Genomic DNA, 21,980 nt, shown 5'->3' with positions numbered 1-21,980 from the left:
TAGACTGCAGAATGTTCAGCTCTAAATGAAACCTAAGTACCACCAGCCTCCACCCAAGGCTAGGGGATCACTGCAGAAGAAAGATCAAAAATACTGTAAGACCAGAGGTGGTGAATAACTACAAGGAAATTGTGATTTATGGACAGAGTGAGACAGTTCTACACAAGAATTCTGCAAGCGCAATTCAGCCCTGCTGGCTGAGAAGCTATTGGCAATTGATAGCACCTGAGAGAGAGGGGGCGGAGGGAGGGAGGGAGGGAGGGAGGGAGGGGGAGAGAGAGAGAGAGAGAGAGAGATAGTTTTCTTTACCGGTATGACCTCTAGTAGGTCAACCAGGCTCCAACGGAAGGCCACACATCTAAGAATATATGGGCAGGATAAATTGGATTTGATGGCTGTGTGGTTTGAAAGAAAATGGTCCCTACTATTAGGATGCAGGGCTTTGTTAGAGTAGGTGTGGCCTTATAGGAGAAAGTGTGTCGCTGTGTGATGGATGGGCCTTGAGGTCTCCTTTGCTCAAGCTATGCCCAGTGTGTGGTAGACAGTTCATTTCCTGTTGCCTGCAGATCGAGATGTAGCCCTCTCAGCACCATGCCTGACCGCATGCCACCATGTTTGCCATCTCATGATGATACTGTAAGCTAGCCTAATTAAATGTTTTCCTTCATAAGAAGTTGCTGTGGTCATGGTGTCTCTTCACAGCACTAGAAACCCTAACTAAGACAATGGGTTTTAAAGCAGGAGGACATACAGTTGGATGGGTAGCTAAAGGGAGAGGATCTGGGAGGAGGTGGGGGAATAGAAGTGGTTATTATCAAAATACGTGATACAGAATTCTCAAAGAACTTACAAAAAGAATAAAATTTAAAAAGTAAGACTTGTTTGTTGTATAGTTTTTATACATGTATTTGTGTGTGTACATGCACACTTATGTACATGTATGTTATGATACATGTGTGTGGATGCCCAAGGACAACTTTTGGGAGTTGGTTTTCTCTTAGCTACATGGGTACCAGTTATCAAATTCAGGTTTCCAGGCCTGGAGTCAAGTGCATTCAGCCGTCCCCCTCGCCCTCGTATTGCTATACAATACTGAAAATGCAGTTTATTTATTTTTACTTTATTTTTTTAAAAAATTACTGAAGATGTAAATTAAGCTGAGTATAGACTCAAATGCTTTATTGAATTCTGGATGTTGTTGTTTGGGTTTCTTCATTGACAGTGATTCAAATTAGTATAATTTTAAAATTTCATGTTTGGGAATGGCAAGGTGGCTGAGTGGATAAAGGCACTTGCTACCAAGTCTGAGGACCTGAATGTGGTCCCTAGGACATGCATGGAGAGTGATTCCTGCAATTTGTCTCACACACACACACACACACACACACACACACACACACACAGCAAGTTCCTGCATATATGCACACACTGAATAAATTTAAATGTAATATTAAAAAGCTTGTCATGTTTGTCCCAAGATACTATAGGGAATGTTGGTTGTTATTGTCTGTGAGTATGGATAGAGGTTGCTGATGTGGATGGAGTACACTCTAGGGTATCAGCATCAGAATAGGAACATGGAAATTGGGTCCTCTGAAAAGCAAAGCAGGGATACATTTAAATTAGTATAGGTGCCTGGGTCATTTGGAATTCTGGAGTGGAGAGGAAATTAGGGACGCATTGTCAAGCTTTACCCTCACCCAAGCTTTCTTCTTTAAATCCTTGTCTACAGGGTGGATATCAGTAGTGTTATCTTTATCCTGCCTCTCTTCTGAGTCCTTATGGATTCTGGAACTAGGAGAACTTGGGGAGGGAAAGTACATAAGAGAGAGGTGACAGATGTGGAAATTCTGAAATCTAGGTCCCTCCAGGAATGAGACAGGAGAGACAGGTTTTCTTTACAGGTATGGTCTCAGGCCACACAGGAAAGAAAGAACATTTTCATAGTAGTAATTTATACCAATAGAGGACCTGAGTGCTTCCTATGGCAGCTAAGGATTAGATCCAGAGACATGGAGCCATGAGAACAACATAGTTGGGGCTTGCTAGCATTGAGGCATAGCCTAACAAGTTGGATTTGTTTTGTGTGTTTTGCTGAGACAAAATCTTGCTGTGTATCATGAGTAGACCTGAAGTCTTAATCCCCCCTTCTCCTTCCCAATTTCTACCTCCAAACATTTCCTGAGATGATAGTTGTGTACCATCATACCAAGATTTTAATTTTGTGTGTGGAGGTGGTGAGGGTGGTGGCAAGGTCCCACTATGTAGTCCAGGCTGGTCTTGAACTTGCACTCCTCATGCTTCCATCTCTCCAGTGTTGGGATTACAGTGATACACCATTATACCCAGCTAGAAAGTTAGATTTCTATGAAACCCAGTATGGATGTCATAAACACTGTACAGAGGTCAATTGTGGAAGGGTTGGTGATGGACTTACAGGAAAGGAAGGGTTGGTCATGGACCTAAAGGATTGGAAGGATAGGGTGGGATGTTTTCAAGTGAGGTCGCATGCAAGGCTAGAGAAGATGGGGGCAGGGCTCCAGCACGAAGCTTCACTTCAGCGAATAAGGTTGTTTGATACAGTCTCAAATCATAAGATTTTATAATTACCTAAAATGCACAAGAATATATGTAAGTGTGTGTGTGTGTATTACAGAAAGTTAAACTATTTTGCTCTCCACAAGAACCACAGACTAACAAATACCCCAGTGCCAAGCATAAGAAACCTTTCAAATGGTTGACCAGAGTAGTCCAAGGGACTCCCAAAATAATGTAGATTATCAATGTAGCCCTTGGTTGCCTCTCAGAGTTTTAGAGTAGGCCCCTATTGCTAAAGACACTTAGGATACATGACTCAGATGACTTGAGTTGATTGTGACCTGAAAGCCTTTATCCTGAGGTCTGGCTTTCCACTGTTCTAGAAATTACTATGCAAGCTGCTAAGGGAGGGAAACAATTAAAGACACCCCTCACCCAGCTGCAACACCTAAGAACCAGGGCAGTTACTGGCATGGAAGGAGATGCATGAAGGTGTAATAAGTGCAACTCACACATCATTGGCAACCAACAGCTCTCTCACTGACTTAAGGGTCAGTCAACAGGAGAGAAACCATGCCTAGTACTGGAAACCTAGCCAACTTCCTAGGGTTAGTGAGGACATAGATCTTAAAGAGAATCTACTACCACCACTTTGCTAGACCAGCATGATTCTTACTACATCCCAAATCTTATCCTGAACCCACAGATAAGTGTAGCCACCACCTCTCATCAAAGAAGTCTCTCTCTACAGCAAATGGAGACCATCACACAAAACCAGAACTAGAGATAATGTGATGAGCCCAGCCCCAATGGATACATCTCCAGCATAGCTCCTGCATTTATGGATCGGGGAATATTAAGGAAGAGGGGTTAGAAAGATTCTAAGAGCCAGAATATTAGGAAGTCTGCTGTCAACCTCCTCTAGAAATGGCCACAGAACTGGAACAATGGCATTATCAGTTGCCATGTTATCATTCAAGGGGAAATTCGCAGGCTCCCACCCCTAGACAAAGAACTGCAGACAGCTGACTGCTTAGTGAAGGAGAATTAGCCTCGTAGGTGTGAGCCCTCTTATTTATTAGTTGTCCCAGTGCAGCATGGTCAGCTTTGAAACCAGAAGCAACAACAAAAACAGACTCAGAAGGGTGTGTGTGTGTGTGTGTGTGTGTGTGTGTAACAAATATAATCAACAGAAAAGAGGCTATCAGCGTGAGACTAGGAGTATGGAAAGGACTGGAGTGAGGAATGGGAGGGGGAAGTGATGTAATTCTATTTCAATTAAAACATTTTTTAAAAAGAAATTAAGTTAAAAATTTTTAATCTTTGTATTTTTTAAAGTATCTAAGCATTTCAATTATTTCTACTAGCTGACGAAATTCAAATACCCATTAATTAGACATTAGAAAGATCAATAATTTGGTTATATTTTCTCGTTTTAAGAGGATTTCTTGGGGAAGGTTTTGCTACCAGGGTTCATATTATTGTTCTTTTTAAAGCTAAAAGAAATTATGGTTCCACCCTTAACTTTTCTCCTCTGACTGACTCCATGATGTGACCATCCTAGTAGGATTTTATCAGACATATGGCGTGTATATGTGTGTGTGTGTGTGTGTATTTGTGTGTGAGTGTGCGTGTGTACCCTTCAGAGTTCAATGAAGATGCAGTAGTGGGATTCCCCAAAGCATGGTTTTAGAAAGCCACCACCCAGGGATTCCATGAGTACTAGCTGCCTCTGTCTCTTCTGTGGGTCATTCTCGCCCACGGTTATTTCAGTAAGATAGAAAGAGAAGAGGCAGGAGAGCAAATTCAGGTGGTGGATCATGCTGATGACTAATCATAAGAAAAATATATTCCAGAAATAAAGGTGTGGTGGCGTACAAGGGAAGACATCTGTTTTGCTGGGGATTTTACTAGTTAGGACCAAACTGATGCAGAGATGAAGGCAAAGATACATACAGGTGGAAATCATCTCACTGGACCTCACCAGCCTTTGCTGATGGTGGGGGTTGGGGATGACAGCGACAGAGAAATAGACTGCAGTAAGAAGTGGGGGAGGGAGCACAGAAGAGATGACATTTTCTAGCCTGCTTTTTCTAGTCATGTATTTTTTTCTTTTCTTTCATATGGCCAGAAGTCTAGACAGAAAGCAGAGGTTGGTTACCAAGGAAACTGAAGCTCAGTGTGTTTGATTGGTTAACTTTGAGATAACAACAAAATTGCTATTCAGAATGTAAGCCCTTATGGGGGATGGGCATTAAGCATGTAGGCATCTGTTAATCCTTACAATTATTTTTCATGTGTATGCGTGCACACACATACACACACATGCAGTCACACACACAGTCACAAATGCATAAACAATAAAACCAGATTTTCCTACAGGGTTAGTTGGGACTCTTCAGAAAGACCTTGAATTCTACCCCTGGTGCCTTCTATTCTTTCTGCTGGCCCCACACTGTTACCCGCCCATTGTGCTGCACACCTGATCCTGATGAAATCCTACTAGGATTGTCTCATCATGGAGTCAGCTAGAGGAGAGGAAGCATAATTTCTTTTAGCTTTAAAAACAAAGATATGAACCCCGACACTAAAACCTTCCCCAAGAAATCCTCTTAAAATGAGAAAATGTAACCAAAATATTGATCTTTCAGACGTCTAATTAATAGGTACTGGTATTTGGTCAGCTAGCAGAATTCTATGCAAATACAGTGAAATGCTTAAATACTTTGCCATTCCTTATACACTGCTCCTCCTAGTGTAACAAATAGTGACTGTACCCTTTGGGCTGCTGGAGGCTATTAAAGCTGATTTTTTTCCCTTTTGAATGTTTTATACAGAGCTTTAGACTTGTGTCTATATTTCTCAACACGGTTGAATATCTCTGTTAATAGTTTTTATTATGAAAACCCAAAAAGGTAGTCAGCCATGGCCTTATGATTCTGATGGGAAAATAATATATGTCAATTACTTTCTGGTGTAAACACTGTCTGTATAAGAAACGATGTTCAATTTTGACAAACCCATCCTTTGTATACTCTGAGATGACTTCATAAAATTCTTACTGATGTCAAATGTGTTCTAATAATGTCATTTTTCAGGGAATTTGGAGGTTAATGTGAAGCCTGCTTTAAAGTTTTGGGCAAACAAGGTGTGTTCATATCTGACTACAGTGCCTTCTAAGATTTGGAGCCTTGCCCTAGTACACAAAAAGCTTAGATTAGGTGTGTGTGTGTGTGTGTGTGTGTGTGTGTGTGTATCGGTGTGTATCGGTGTGTATGTGTATATGTATGTGTGTCAAGAGGATAAGCTTACAGTGATGAGAATGTATTGTGCACCACCACTAGCTTTGCTAGAATTTGCATTATTTTATGTGAATATTATAATTGTAAGAAGTTGTGTATCTTAACTAAGTTGGCTCTTGCAAAGGAAATTACTTGTTTCTCTGAAGCTAACTTCTTGTGAATCGCAAGGTGAACAGAATTGGTATTGATGCTAAGACCTCTCTGGTACTTGTGGTTATCATAGCCCTTCGTACTTCTGAGGAAACACTGGTAGGGAAATTAATTTTTATGTATCAGGGTCAATTACCATGCAGTAATTTCCCCGCCAATCATCTGACATAGGCATTTGTCTTCCTCAGTTTACAAAGGAGATATTACTTGAAAATAAGAAAGTCTTCCCATTCTGAAGTGTGTGCTTTGAAACCACACCTTCCCATGTCTGCCTGTCCAGTTCCTCCACTTTCCTCTTGTAGTAGGATCTAGAGTGTTAGTTTTTCGAGACAGGGTTTCTCTATATAAAGAGTCCTGGCTGTCCTGCAACTAGCTCTTGTAGACTGGGCTGGCCTGGTCACGGAGATCCGCCTGCCTCTGCTTCCCGAGTGCTGGGATTAAAGGTGTGCGCCACCACCACCAGGCATCATATCTTAGTCTTTTATCAAAAAGACCATTATATAGTGATGTGCTATTTAACAATAGGAAAAATTTTTGAAAACTGTTGTGCTGTTTGATGATTTCATGACTATTTAAACATCCTAAAGTGTACTATGACATCACCAGATGTTATACTCTTATGGAACTACCATCACATATGTGGTCTGCTATTGAACGAGATGTCCTTATGCAGTGCATGAAATACATATGTAAATTAATTAACTGACCTGGACCCAGCGGTTGCTTGCTCACTTTTTCATTCAATTCTTTCATCACTGGGGGGGCGGGAGTAGGTACTGAATGCCTAGAGGATTTATAAGTTAATTCAGATGAAAATCTAGGATACTGGTGTAGTGTCTTAGCCTGCTGAGGATGCTGTAACAAAATATCACACAACAGATGTGGGTTAGACTATTCATCACTGACAAGTAGCAGAGAGCAACAGTTCGAAGCAAGATTTAGTTTGGCTCCCAGTTTAAGTCCGTGACTTGTTCTGCACTGCTGTGAGGCTGTGATAATCGAAAGTACCATAGCAGAGGAGCATGGTAGAGCAGAGCACCTCCTCGCATGGCAAGACAAAGCCCTCAGAGGCATTCCCCTTAGAGCATGATTCTGGGTGGATTCATCCATAGCTATGCGTTGAACTTAAGGCCTCACATGGTAGCCAAGTGTTCAACCCAGAGCTATGTCCTCAGACCATTTTGTTGTTGTTTTTGAGACGGTATCCAGGATGGCCTTGAACTTGTGGTCTTTCTGCCTTAACCTCCTAGTATTTAGGATAACAGGCCTGAACTATGGAGTCCAGCTACTTCAAAACGTTTGCGGAAACCCCATACTGTTTCCCCTAATGACTATCCTAATTGACATTCCCAGAATTTTTGTGCAAGAGTTCACTTCTTTCGAATCCTCCTCAGCACTTGTTCTATCTTCTGTCTTTGACATGGCCTTTCTAACAAATAGGAATCTGTATCTCATGGCTTTAATTTGCTCGCCCTGATGATTAGTGGGGCTCAGCACATTTTGATCCACATTAACAATCTGTAGGTCTTTGGTTTACTTTTCTCCTCACTGTCAGTAAATCCCTGAGAAGATGTGAGTTGTGGGAAGAAGCATCTCCTTAGCCTCAGGTTATGACTAGTCTGTTACGTGAGTGCAGGATTGGTTTTGTGGCTGTCCTGGCAAGGGTGCCAGACTGTGTGCTTACAGACCAGTGCACCAGGAAGGGAGGGGAGGAGGGGAGAGGATTTGAGAGAGAGGGGAGGCAGGCAGGCAGGCAGACAGACAGAGAGATGCTTAGGACTGGGCTTATAACACTGAAGACCTGATCTCCAGTGAACCACTTCCTCCAGCAAGGCTCTGCCTTCTAATGGCTCTACAGCACAAATATCACCACCAACTGGGGATTAAGTGTGCAGACATATGAGTCTGTAAGGTATATTTCAAATTCATACCCTAACAGTCTTCTCTGAAAAAATAATGATTCAAATCCTTTGCCTTCATTTTTTTTTCTGCACTGGGAATTGAACCTAGGCTTCACACATGCTAAGTAAGTGATCTATCTCCGAGCAATTAATGTGCCCTCAGGCCCCTTGGCTCACTTTTACTGGGTTCTTTTTTGTCACTATTGGATTGCCTAAATCTTTTAGATCTTTAGGATATTGATGCTGTATATGGTATGGTATATGACAAATGTTCTCTATGAACATTGCTAATGGCAGTGATTGGGTTCTGAATGCTCTAACCTAGTCAATAAATAATTGATTGGGTTTAAACTATTATGATATTAAGAGATGGGCATATTTGGAGGAGGTAGGATTCTGAGGGCATACCTTTCTTTACTGCCCCTGTCCTGCCTTTGCCCTGCCCTGCCAGCCACCCCTACTACTTGACTGCTGTGAGATAAGCAACTTTGCTCTGCCACACGCTCCCTGGTAGTGTAGCCTGTTTTCCCACCGTGTTGAATGTTCATTTTTCAGAAACTCTTTGGTTTGGTGCAATTTCATTTGTATATTTTTTGCTTCTCTTGCCAGTGACTTGGGGAACACATCAAGAAATCTGCCAAACCAATGTCCAGAAGATTTTCTATGTTTTCTTTTATTAGTTCAAGGTCCTAAGTGTATTTAATTGATTTTGAGTTGGTTTTTATAAATAGGGTGAGAAGGTACTTTAATTTCATTTTTCTTTATGCTTTCCCAATTTATGGTAGAGACTCTCCCTTTCTCATCTGTTCTGAGATATGCAGATTTATTTCTGTATATGACACATACATATGGGGGTATTGGGATTGAACCCAGTACCTTGTGTAACACTCTCCCACTAAATATTCAGCCCTCTTTTTACTTTTTTTTTTTACTGTGTGTGTGTGTGTAGATGGTAGCTGCCATTTTGGCTTTTCAAACACAGAATTTTAAGCTGGCACTGGCTTCATCCCATACAGGAGGTGCCATTTTGCCATGGAATAAAGGCAGAAAAGCATCCTAGATTCCCAGGGCTCAGGTATGTCCCCATGGGAATTATTAATAAACAAAAAGAAAAGAAGCTGGATTTTCTTTCAGGCAAGGCTCGCTTGATAATTCTATATAAATGTAGGTTAAAGTAGAACATGGATATCAAAATGAGTCTTAAAATGATACATCATTTTTTAAAATTATGTTTCTCCCATTTACTGTCTGGGTTCTCTGCTTTCCTGTGCCACTTTCTCTGACCCTTCATTATGTCCTCGTAATTATTTGTGCAGGAAGAATCATTTGTGTGTACACAACAAAACCCTTCTAATGAACACATAAGAGTCTCAATGCATGATTGTGGGTGGATGAAAATGGATCTGCCATTCAGTTTGTATTATACTTGACATTTTCTCCCTCATGGCTTTGATAGATTCAGCTTCGGTTTCCCTGGCAACAATCATTATCTTTTTATTTCAGCCTCTTAGCACTGAACAACAGAAAGGAAGGTAGACCGTTACCTGTTCCTGTTTGCCAAGCACAGTGTCCCTGCCTGGGCTGAATCACTCACTAGAAATGAGAAGCAGAGCTGTTGCTAAGACAACAGAATCATGGATCCATCCCCTTTGTGAGGCACCCTTTCTTCCTCTTCTTTCTCTCATATCAAGTAAGAAAGGGATAACTCTGGGATAAAAATACTGGTAAGGAACAATGAAACCATGAAATGATGCTCTTCTACATTTCAGTAATGGAGCAATTACTTTAGAATAACATTTAAATAGCAAAAAATAATTTTCAAATGAAAAGTTCTTTATAAAACATATGGTGACTAATGTATACTTGAATGATAACAAAATATAATATAAATCAGACTGTGTTACAGATAATGACAATAGAAATAGAGAGACTGCTTTGACTTATCAAAATCTCCAATGGGGCATCATGGAGAGGTGACGCCTGAGCCCCATCCTCCGAGATACTGTTTAAGTACATGTGGGATGCGGCCGTGGAATAAGCGGCAGCTGAAAATTCTGTGTGTGAAAGCCAAAATGACAGCTACTATCCAGAAGAAAAACCAGCCTTTAAGAATGCTTTGGGGTAGACAGGCTTTGGTGGCACATACCTTTAATCCCAGCACTCGGGAGGCAGAGGCAGTCGGATCTCTGAGTTTGAGGCCAGCCTGGTTTACAAGAGCTAGTTACAGGACATGCACAAAAAATAAAAATAAATTAAAAACCAACAACTAAGAATGCTGTGTGTGGGGGGGAGGGTATCCACCAGAGAAGACTGCTTAGACATGGGGTTAAGCCAATAGAAAATCTATTAGCTGGCCTGTGATTTCACTGAGTGTTTAGGATCCTAGTGTAGCCCTGACCCTGAGAATTTACAAATAAGATCACATCCTGGGTTGACATACTTCAGTTAACAAGAACAGTTAGCCAGAAGCAGAACCACAGAAGCCAAAAAGCAAGTTTGTACATTCAGAGACTTTCCCAGAACTATGGACTGTGATGGATTAGGTCTTTGTTTTAGGTTTGGCAGGTGATGCTGTCTAAGTTCTGAGTATTACAGCTGAATGGTACTTCCATCATGGAGTCAGTTGTGTTAAGGTCTCTGGGACTTCTAAATCTGGGGCCCTGTAACATTTCCCACTGGTCTTAGTGAATGAGTCAAATCATGACTCATCCTGCTTGAAAGTGGTGGAGTTGGTCCTGAGGTCAATTAACTTTATTGAATATATAATTGACCATATAGTTTAAGATGCAGCCCCTGCTGTTAATCCAATCAAAATGAGAATTAAAGGCCCAGCTATTGCTGAAAGTAGAGTAGTTTGGCAGGGAACTAAGAGAACAGACTGGTACCAATTGTATGATTTAATGTCTGTGGTGGTTTGAAGGATGCTCCCCAAAGGGAGTGGCACTATCAGGAGATGTGGCCTTGTTGGAGGAAGTGTGTCACGGTGGGGATGGTCTTATCGTCGCCTGTGCTTAAGCTCTGCACAGTCTTACAATTCACTTCATGTTGCATGCCAGTCAAGGTGTAGACCTTCAGCTCCATCTCTAGTCCAAGTTTTCCACCTACTCAGATGATAATGGACTAAACCCCTGAAGCTGTAAGCTGGCCTCAGTGAAATGTTTCCTATAAAAAAGTTGCTGTGGTCATGGTGTCTCTTCACCATGAAGAAATTGAAACCCTAACTAAGGCAATGTCTTTTTTAAGTTTTTTCCAACCATTGTAATATATTTTCTGATTACTCCTGATTGATTGGCATAAAAACAACAGGTTTTCCCCAAAGCCATATATAGTTCCCTTCTTTCATGAGAAGTACATCTAAACCTCTCTAATTTTATAGGACCATTTCTGTAAGGGAATCTAACTGTTATTTTAACTCAGGAATGAAACTTTTATTATTTCTATGTCTGGTCAATCTGTCTACTTAGTTTGGAAAACATCTCAGGGGCTTGGTAATATTGCTGTTATCCAGGTAAATTAACCCATAAGTCAGAATAGCATACATCAGAATAAGGGGAAGTGCCTAGGTTAAAGGTTTTAGATATTAGACACGTTTTAGCCCCTTGTAAGTCCTCTAACATTGATTCGGGCTGTCCCTATTATAGCAAATTGTCAGTCTGATAGTCTGGTTAGTGCCTATCCCTTTGTAGTACAGGGACTGAGTATCTGATTTCTGGATAGGAATAATCTCTATCCCCCGAGACCTTTCCTGTGACATAGAGTCTGATTTCCCAGGTTTTTCCTGTTTCCCAAAGGTCAGAATGTTTCCTAAGGAATTTTTCTGGTAGCCTAAGTTATACAAACCCATTTTTTTGCAATGGAAACCACTTTGTTTCTAGCAACTAGGGCTCCCAGCTGCAGGGCATGAATAGAACTGTAAACTCTGTATTTCTATCTCAGATGATGAATTCCCACATTGTTCCTTTTTCCATATAACCAAAGTGGGCATCATTGAGCAAAGATCAAGAAGGAATATGCGTTGCTGGTCTGTAGTCACACTAGCTAAAACCTTTCCTGTATCTGTTTCCTTAGTTCACAGTTCAGACCTGGGGGCTCTGAGGGTTGAACCATGACCCTATATTCATACCTGTAGTGCAAAACACAAGACTCAGGAGAAAGTAGAGCGACAGGGAGTGGAAGGGTCTGCCCCCTATGAAACCTTTATTCTTCTGCTTTCTTGACCTGGGTGTGGTGGATCTGTGGTGCGATGCCAGCTTCCTTCACTGCAGTGGAATGGAGGGAGTCACTGTGTAGAGTCCTTTTCAGGATAGTTTCCCTGCTCCTTTGGCTACTCGCTTGACCCAGATGGTATCACTGGACTCCAACAAGGGGAAAGTGGTGGTGCTACTATTTAAGCAGTTTCAGTCTGGGTGAGGAACACTTCTGTCTACCTGGAAAAAGTATAAAAAGATATACAAAAGATAAAAAACTAGCAAGTATTTTATCCTCCCCCAGAAGGCCGGATCTTAGTGAAGTCAGATTCCCAGAGTTCTCTGGGGTGTTGCTCTTTCAGTTAGACCCTTCCTGGGTAAGGGCTCTCTGTTTTGGATTCACTTGAGCACAAAGCTGACATCTGGCTGAGACATCCACACTAGGCTGTCCATAATAACATACTAACACACCTTGGTCTGAGCAACTCAGAAAGTTTTGTGGGTCCCAGATGAGTATCCTAGTGAAGGTCAGTTACCAGAGTCCTGCCAGTTGTTTCTGGGAGAATGATCTTTCCCTTTGGCTTCCTCCATCAACCTGTGGGTTTGAACTGTCCACTTTTTTCTTAACCACAGTCTCAGGCAGCACTGAGTCAGGTGTTTGCTATCAGAATATCAATAATTTGTTGGACAGATAGGCCTGGCAGTGGAGGACAGCAATTCACAGGGCAAACCAAATAGCTTGTAGAAAGGCCAAGGTTTTCTAGTGTTCTTTTTTCCAGCAGTGAGAAGCCCTCATTCTCCATAGATCATAAAAGCATAGTAATAGTCTTTTCCCCAATGAGAGCCTGGGTCAAATCAGTCAGTTCTCTCTGCACTGTGGTACCTGGCTTGGGCCCAAATCAATTCAATTAAAGTAACTACTGTATCTCCCACGTTCCTGGTTTTATCTTTCATCTCCTAGCAGTCATGGATGAGCACTTGGATCATCAAGAAGAGGATAACCCATTTAGACTTGAGGGTGGTTCTGGAGTACGGCCTGGTACTGAGTCACACGGTCATTAGACAGGCAGTGTTCTGGTGCTCCTCGGAGGAGGGCCTCAGCTGTGTCATGGGAAACTGCAGCAGAGGCACTCTGCGAGGCTGGATAATCCGGACCACCCATTTTCATTTGTGTCTGGCCTCCTTGTTCTTTCAAAGGTAGCATACATATTCTGCATTAACACAAGTATATACTGTGCATTGCACACAGGCAGCCAAAGATGATTTTTTTGTTTTATATTTGAGCAAGTAAAATATATGCCACATGTCTTGTAGTTTGGGGGGTTATTTCTCTATGTAGCCAGGATTTTCAAGGGGTCTTCCCCAATCAAATCTGATCTCTAGCAACCTTGAATGAATCCACAGCCTTTTGTTTTCTGTGGAAACAAAACCATAACCTTTTCCTCAATGCAACATAGGTTTTTACTTCGATTTTGAAGTCAAGACATTTTAAAAATATATAGGTTGGTTTAACTTAGTCATTTTTCTAATCCAGTGTCTCTCGGCAGCTATTGTCCTCTCATCAGCATGCAAAAAATTTAAAGTCAATACAATACCATACAGGATTCTGACTCCCTGTGCATTTCCCATCTCTACATGGCTTCTTTATTATTTATAAATGATTTACATTTTCTATGACTGTCTTTACTCATCTTCTTTTCTTCCTTACACCTATGCACATTTTTAGACCTGTTTAGTGGTTTTTTCCTGTTTGGATCTGTCTTTACTGAGCACTTGCAGCATCCTAGGATCACATGAGACATACTCTAAACTGCTATGTCAACCATCTGTGCAGCTCAACTTAGCGCACAGCACTGGCACATGGTGCTGATGCCAGGCTCCAACCCACAGGGAGCAGCTGCTAGACACACCTCTGTATGCTGCCAAGCACAAGCCCACCTGAGAGTCTGCAGGAGTAGGAAGCTACATTCAGCTCTGTGTCCAGAACTTATCTTAACTTTCTCAGGTCCTATGTGGAGATACATGACCAGACATTGGGCATCATTTGTAGTCAGTCTTTCTTTGTTCCAGCTGCCAGCTCCCAAAGCATGACGTTGAAACTCATTATGAAAGCTCAATCTTAGCTTAGGCTTCTTTCTAACTAGCTCTTATAACTTAAATTATCCCATTTTTATTTGTTTTCTACCTCATGACTTTATTACCTTACTCTGTAGTGCCCATCCTGTTTGCTCTGCACCTCCCTAGTATTCCCACCTTCTTCCTAGTCTCCTCTCTTCCCCCGAAAATCTTGCCTAGCTATTGGCTGTTCTGCGTTTTATTAAACCAACCAATCCAAGTGACACATCTTGACAATGTATAAAAAGATTATTCTACAACAGATATTCTTCTGACAGAAGGTAAGACACCAAAATTTTGCTGGCTATCTGTAAGTCTAACTACATCTCATAATCAGAAGGTGAGGGTGACTCTCAATTTGTACAAAAGGCCTCATCCCAATCTGTTGTTAAACATCTTTTGAGCTACCTCAAGTAACTGGGATCTTCTTATATCTTTAAAGTTTTCATCTTTTATAACGTTTTTAATATCTGGGGTCCAACTGGCTGACAAAGGACATTTTTAACAGCTGTCTTTAATCCTTCTAAAAAGGACCCTATCTGTATTGGACAGAAGAGAAAACCTGCTCTATCCAAACTGCATTGTTTGGCAGTGATCCCCTTGCCCGGCCTAGGGGTGATTTCCGCCCCCCTCATTTTTTTAGAGAATGGTGGGTTTTGAGTTTTTCAATGATCCAGATTACTGGCTCAAATGGAGACATCAAACATGAAAGAGGAAGGAGTGAAACTTTTTTTTGTCCTTTGGGCTCAGCCCAGGGGAACTGTTCCCCTTCCTTGGGACTTCTTAGGAGGGAATGTGTGCCTTGGTGGATCTATTTCCCTCTCCTTGTGTACATTCTGCTTAGATGGCAGGGTACCCTCAGGATGACAGGCCTGGCCCTTCATCACTTCCACCTGGGGACCAGAACCAACCCTGACCCTGAGCAAGAGAGTCAAGTGATGAAACTCAAGTGAGCATTCTGTAAGCAGAGCAAGCAGAGCTTTGTTTTATTTTGTTCTCTCTGGGCAACCTAGCAGAGCCAAAAGGATTTGGCTTCCCAACAGGAGGGAGCACAGGTCTGACACTGGGGGGGGAAGGGAGTGTCTCACAGTAGAGAAAGCCACTGGATACAGGGAAGCAGAACTGACAGAAACACACACACACACACACACACACATATATATATATATATATATATATATATATAGAGAGAGAGAGAGAGAGAGAGAGAGAGAAATGACAAGCAAAGGTAGCCATAGTACATTCATACACCTGAACAGACAGAGGGATACAATGATGTGTTGTGGTATATTCCTTTACACTCTGTGAAGATACATCACTATGATTGGTTTAATAAAGAGGTAAATAGCCAATAGCTAGACAGGAAGAGGTTAGACGAGTTGTCTGAGGACAAATAGGTCTCAGAGAAGAAAAAAGGAGAATCACCAACTAGATGCAGAGGGAGCAAGACATGTAGGAGGAGAGGAAAAAGCCACAGGTAATGTGGCAACACATAGATGAATAGAGAAGGATTAATTTAAGTTATAAGAGTTAGTGGGACAAACCTAAGGTATAGGCAATACATTCATACATAATAATAAGTCTCTGTGTCATTATTTGTTGACAGTCCCAATGAGAAAGTTCATCTACAGTGACATCTCACGTGGATCCCAGACACTGGATCAGTAGCTGTGTTGGACCTCTCTTATGTGTCCCAACAGAAGACACCTTAGTCAGATTGAGCTCCAGAGGTGACAGACCAGGTAACTTTCTAATTTATTTGGGGGGGGGAGGTGTTAGACTCCTCTAAAACATTAGACAGCAGTTGATCAAAGGGAATATTGGGGATGTGGAACTTAGGTTGTCTACCACCTAGGAGTCCCTAGACCAAAGCACTTTTCCCTGCTCTAAGGGGCTCTGAGATACCTTCCCAGTGTCTCAAGATTTGGACTCTAAAGATCTCAGTTGAATCTCCAGAAAATTTTTATAGGATATCTACATACTGTGGAGTAATCCTTTTGTAGACTGAATATTTGTCACTGTGATTGGTTTAATAAAGAAGGAGACTGACCAATAACTGAACAGGAGAAAGTTAGGCAGGAGAGCCAGACTAGGAGAATGCTGGGAGGAAGAAGGGTATAGTCAGAGGAGTTGCCAGCTAGGCACGGAAGGAACAGGAGATGAACATGCCATGCTAATAAAGGTACTGCCATAAGGCAGAGCATAAATAAGGAATATGGGCTAACTAAAAATGTAAGAGCTAATTAGTAGTAAGTCTGAGCTATTGGCCAAGCATTTATAATTCATATTCAGCCTCTGAGTAATTATTTGGGAACAGGTGGTCAGGACAAGAAAACTCAACCAGAGAAGACTGCTTGGACATGGATTTAAGCTAACAGAAAGTTTTTAGTAGCTGTCCAGTGACTACATTGAGTGTTCAGGATCACAGTGTAGCTCTGAGCCTTTCTCAGGGTGAACTTTTAAGCACAAAAACCATGTTTCAAGTTGATATACTTTAGCGAACAAGAAGAGTTAGCTAGAAGCAGAGCTACAGAGCCAAAAAGCAAGGATAGTACATTTAGAGACTTTCCCAGAACTATGAACTTTGATGGACTAGACCTTAGTTTTAGTTTTGGCAGGTGGTACTGTCTATGTGCTGAGTTTTAAAGCCTCAATGACATTTCCATAATGGAGTCAGTTGTGCTAAGGTCTGGGGCCTACTAAGGTCTGGGGACCAGTTACAGCCCTTAGTATATGTCAGAATCCCAAAGAAGTAGGCTCTAATGCCAGTGGAGAAATGAACTTGCCAGTGAGAGTGAGGGCAAGCTGGCAAAGAGTAAATGCTTCCTTCTTCTACATCCTTTATATAAGCTACTAGCCGAAGGTGTGGCCCAGATTTAAGATGGGTTTCCATATCACCAATGATCCAATCAAGAAAAATTCCTTACAGGTTTACTCATCAGCTTAGGGTTTTAGTTTATTCTAAATATAGTCAAGAACAGCTATCACAAATTCTCCCCTTGTCAACTTGACACACAATCATATCTTCTTATGCTGTGCTTAATTTCAAAATGAAAATAATAACCAGATCATAAGTATACCTGGTATGCTGTAACTGTTCCATGTACAACTCTAAACACATTTTATATTTTAGAATAGTATCTCAAAGCCTAAATATGTGTATGAACCACTGATATTCTCTTAAGTGATGTTACATTAAATGATAAAGAAATCAAGGAAAGAAAACACAAATATCTGTACCACACATTCTTAGCAAAATATGACAGAAACGCTTGTGACAGTTATAATCCTAGTTCCTGGCCCTAGCTGGTATTGATAGATACCTTCTTCTACTATGCATTCTGTATTTTCTCCACCCTCAGCAAGAACCTCAGAAGCTCTTGGCTCTTTTCCTGGAGGACTGACCCATACCTTCATTCCTGACATGTCTGTACCCTTTGTCACCCTGCCTGGATTAACCAATAGATGCCCTAAAGGATCTCCTGCACTGCTGACATCATCTTCCTTACCTCCATTGTAGAGAAACAATCTAATTTCCTCTGGGTAATCTGGATTAATCACCTCTCTCAACATTGTTATTCTTTTCTTAACTGGTTGGTTTAAGGGCATCAGAACTCCAAAGTGGCCAGGGGGACATCTGAACATCCACTTCAATGGAATGTTTGTTGTGGCTCCTAGCAAGGACACGCCCCCTCAACAAAAAATTCTAGGCTAACAGAATTGAAGGTCATGAGAGTAGGGAGCAAAAATTTTCCTAGTGGGTCACTAAGGGTAATAATGAGTAGAACCATTCTTTTTTTTCCATCCCTTGATTTCTAGATCCTGGCTATGGGAGAAAGCCTATCATGTATTGGATGCTGATTTAAAGCATATACTGCCTTCTGAAGAATGCTGCCTTGGCCCTCCAGGCTGCTGCTACTTAATTGGCGTGGTAACTGTGTCTTCAAAAGACCATTCCATCTTTCTATTAGGCCAGTTGCTTCAGGACTACATAGTAAAGTCCAGGTTAGCCAGGGTTGCATAGTGAGATCCTATCTCAAATAAATAAATACATGAATATTTATCATGTTAGACATTTTTGGGAAACATTCTCAGGTGGATACATTCCCCCCCCCCCCCAATTATATTGAGTTTAATGTCTGCTAAGTCCCTAAAACCCAAGGTCTGAAAAATAAAAATTCCTAACTTTAGGAGGGAAAGTGACCATTTTCCTTTTTTATGTAGGCTCCTAGTATGTGGGTAGCTGTCAAGGTTTAGCACACATTGAATATACAGTTGCATTTGACCTAAAACATAAATTAGCCTATAAGTAAAAGATGAATCATATGGTAAAGATAAGTTAGTATTTATGCTAATTATTACTAATTCTCTTCTGTTTTGTTTTGAGATTGAAGTCTGGTTTTACAACCCAAGTGGCCCAAGTTCTTTGAGTAACTAAAATTCTAGGTATGTGCCACTATACTGGGATTGATTCTTATTGACATTAAGTTAAGTTGTGTATTATTGATTAAAGATGTATTACTTTTGTTTATACTCTGGAACATGTGCTTAATGATGCAAAAATGTGTTGCATTCTTTTATGTTGCATTTGTTTAACTCTGTGAAGCTGTGTTACCTTGCTTATCTAAAACACCTGATTGGTTTAATAAATAGCTGAACAGCCAATACCAAGGCAGGAGAAAGGATAGGTGGGGCTGACAGGCAGAGAGAACAAATAGGATGAGAAATCTGGGAGGAACAAGGAATGAGAAAAGGAGGAAAGGAGGATGCAAGGGGTCAGCCACCCAGCTACACAGTCAGAAGGAAACTTCTACAGAGTAAAAAGGAAAGAAAGGCATATAAAATAGAGAAAGATAAAAGTCCAGAGGCAAAAGGTAGATGGAATAACTTAAGAAAAGCTGTCTAGATACAAGCCAAGCTAAGGCCAGGCATTCATAAGAAAGAAGAAGTCTATATGTATTTTTTTGCGGGGGGGGGGACTGGGTGGCAGCCCCTCAAAGAGCCAAGAACCAAAACTGTAAAAAAAGAAAAAAAAACCTTCATTTTAGCATATAAATGTGAGACTTGAATATTCCTAGGGTTTGGGAAAGCTAAAAAAAAAATAAGGAAGACAAAAGATATATATCCTTTAAGAAGTTCTGCCATGAACCTAAAAGTGGGCAGAGCCAGCCAGCTAATAGAGCCTTTCATGAGACTCACTGTAGCTTAGTAGTTCAAAATTTGCTCATATGGTCAAAAAGACTAAAAGATACATAGTAAAAAGAGGTCCAGATGGAAAAAAAACCCTCTAAGCAGGTTCCAGTGTCTTTCACAATGTGGGTAGGCTTAAGAAAGAAAATAAAAGGGCATAGACAGCCTCAGAAAGAGATAGTTTAAAAATAATAAAGTCTATAAAGGAAGTAAAAGTAACATATAAAGGAAAAAAGCCACGTAACAATGGGAATTATACAGGGAGTCTGGATCCTATATAGTATTGTGTTGATTTTGAATTTTTTGATTGTTGATAAGCAAACAACAACTGCTAAAAGACATGGGATTGAAAAGACTGCTGAAATAAACCAGCCTAGATATTTTAAGAATGCCCCAACTGATGGAGAACCTCCTTCAGCCAATAACCTTTAAGAGGCTGGACCAGGTTAGGGCATGAACTTTTGGGTATCCAGAGAAAATCTGCCAGCTCACCCAGGGCTCTCTCTCTCTCTCTCCCTGGTTCCTGCATTAAACACATGAGGTTGGACTTCTTGTTCCTGTTTTGTGAGTTTGTCCCTTATACTAAAGAAATATAATTGGAATCTTTTGTATTTAGCTTGGGATTCTTTGACTCGCGTCCTTATCCCCCATTTTCAGTAACATCTGACACCCAAATCGTGGGTCGTGAAGACCAGTACACCCCCTTTTCAGGACCCCCGCGACAGAACTGCAGCCACGTGGGTGCATTTGGGCACTGACCCTCCCTGCCTGCAGCTCCAGCCTGCAGCTTGTGATTCACAGCCACATTGTGGCCCTCCATAGGCCACTTCCTCTCCATCCAGGCTACAACTGTGACACCTGCTGGCTGCTAACGGTTATTGCGCCTACTCCAACTCACTATAATCACCTTACAACAGGTGAGATTTATAAGGTTAAAATGACCGATTATTTAATGATCCAAGAATTCAGTAGCTTTTTAAACTTATACTATGGATAGTATTCTCCAAGGCTTCTGTGATTTTCTTCCTACATCCCTTTATTTGATTCTAGGGATTAGCTTTGCTTTTCATATGGTCTCATTAAAAATGATTTAATAATAGAGACAAGAATGAGGCACTTTTAGATATGATACAGTCTTTATATACTGATATCAATCAGATAAAAGGGGAAATCATCACTCTGGAGAAGAATACAACCAATTTGATGAACAAAACTCAGTCAATTATGGACGATACTGAGACATTGTCTGAGAGAATTATTGCTGTTGAATATAATAATCAGAATCTGTAGAAGGAGCTGCGGGCAGGCCTGCTTTTCATCCTGCCTGGCTCCTAGCCACCTGGCTAGCTTATGCCCCGAAATAACAACACACAAACTATTCATTTAAACACTGCCTGGCCCATTAGCTCTAGCATCTTACTGGCTAACGTTCACATCTTGCTTAACCCATATTTAACAATCTGTGTTGCATCACAAGGTGGTGTCTTAACCAGGAAAGATTCAGCTTGTCTGACCTGGTGGCTGGCTTCATGGCAACTGTCTCAGAGAGGAGAGGCATGGCGATTGCCTAACTTCCCTTCTTCCCAGCATTCTGTTCTGTCTACTCCACCTATCTAAATCCTTCCCTATCAAAAAGCCAAGGCAGTTTCTTTATTAACCAGTGAGAGTCCTCCATCAAGAATCTGTTGAACAGTTATGATAGATTGGCAGATAGGGTGTCTCTCCAGGAAGGTAATATGTGCACCATCAAAATTATGTCCAAGGATGAGACGTTAACTTTACTGAACAAACTTTGTACCTTGGAATCCTCAGTGAGAGCATTGGAACAGAATACCAGACAGGAGATCAGACATTATAGAAGGCAATGATAAAAAGATTTGAAAAATTGAGGAATTTATCAAAATTGATGAGCAGGGACAGAAGGTACAAGGATAGGATTTAGCCTCATCAGTGCATGCCAAACTCCGGGATGACTTATCCAGAGTTCTAACTGCCTATCGAGTTAGAACTCAGAAAGATCATCTGGCACAAAGGTACCCTAAGATAGTCAAAGAATATACATGCAAACCTGTATGTGTGAGTGATCTAAAAGAAATTAAACAGCAATAATGGCTTGTGTATTGCATTCATCATTTGTTAGGGAAATGGTGAAAATGTGGGCCCCAGGCAATAAAGCTACCCCACACAATTGGCTTCAATTAATCTCAGCAGTCCTAAAAGACAGACATCATCTGTTTTGGAAATGTTACTGGAGAGAAGAGGCAAAAATTATTGGAGAGAAGAAGCAAAACTTTCAAGCAACAGGGAGAATCAAAAGGACTTGAGGTTTCCCAAGATCAAATTCTTGGCAAGGGATATTACTCTGATCCTCAGGACCAGAATCTACATCGAATGCACCTTGTCCCTATGTAGCACAGCAACTTAAAATGCTTGAGATAGGATTCAGGAATATTTGGGTTAAACAGAGAGAACCCTTCAGTGACTTTTTACAAAGATAAACTAAGGCTATATAAATAGGAGTAACAGATCCAGAGCTAGACATGCACATATTGAATCTTTGACTTTTGAAAATGCCAACTTAAAATACAAAAAGTTCT

The 21,980-nt window shown here is 41.1% G+C and overlaps 1 long non-coding RNA gene across 6 annotated transcripts in view; it reads left to right on the top strand.

The window, feature by feature from the left end:
* The window catches only part of LOC119804589, a 65,245-nt gene extending 46,427 nt beyond the window's left edge, over positions 1-18,818 (top strand). For all 6 annotated transcript variants that reach the window (XR_005283821.1, XR_005283819.1, XR_005283820.1 and 3 more), the window contains 2 exons: positions 15,800-15,935; positions 18,013-18,818. This is a non-coding gene — a long non-coding RNA (uncharacterized LOC119804589). The remainder of the gene's footprint in view (positions 1-15,799; positions 15,936-18,012) is intronic.
* The last annotated feature ends 3,162 nt before the right edge of the window (positions 18,819-21,980 follow it).

Source organism: Arvicola amphibius, chromosome X (assembly GCF_903992535.2).
Source record: "Arvicola amphibius chromosome X, mArvAmp1.2, whole genome shotgun sequence".
Classification (NCBI taxonomy): Eukaryota; Metazoa; Chordata; class Mammalia; order Rodentia; family Cricetidae; genus Arvicola; species Arvicola amphibius.
This window is presented reverse-complemented; position numbering and strand designations above follow the sequence as displayed.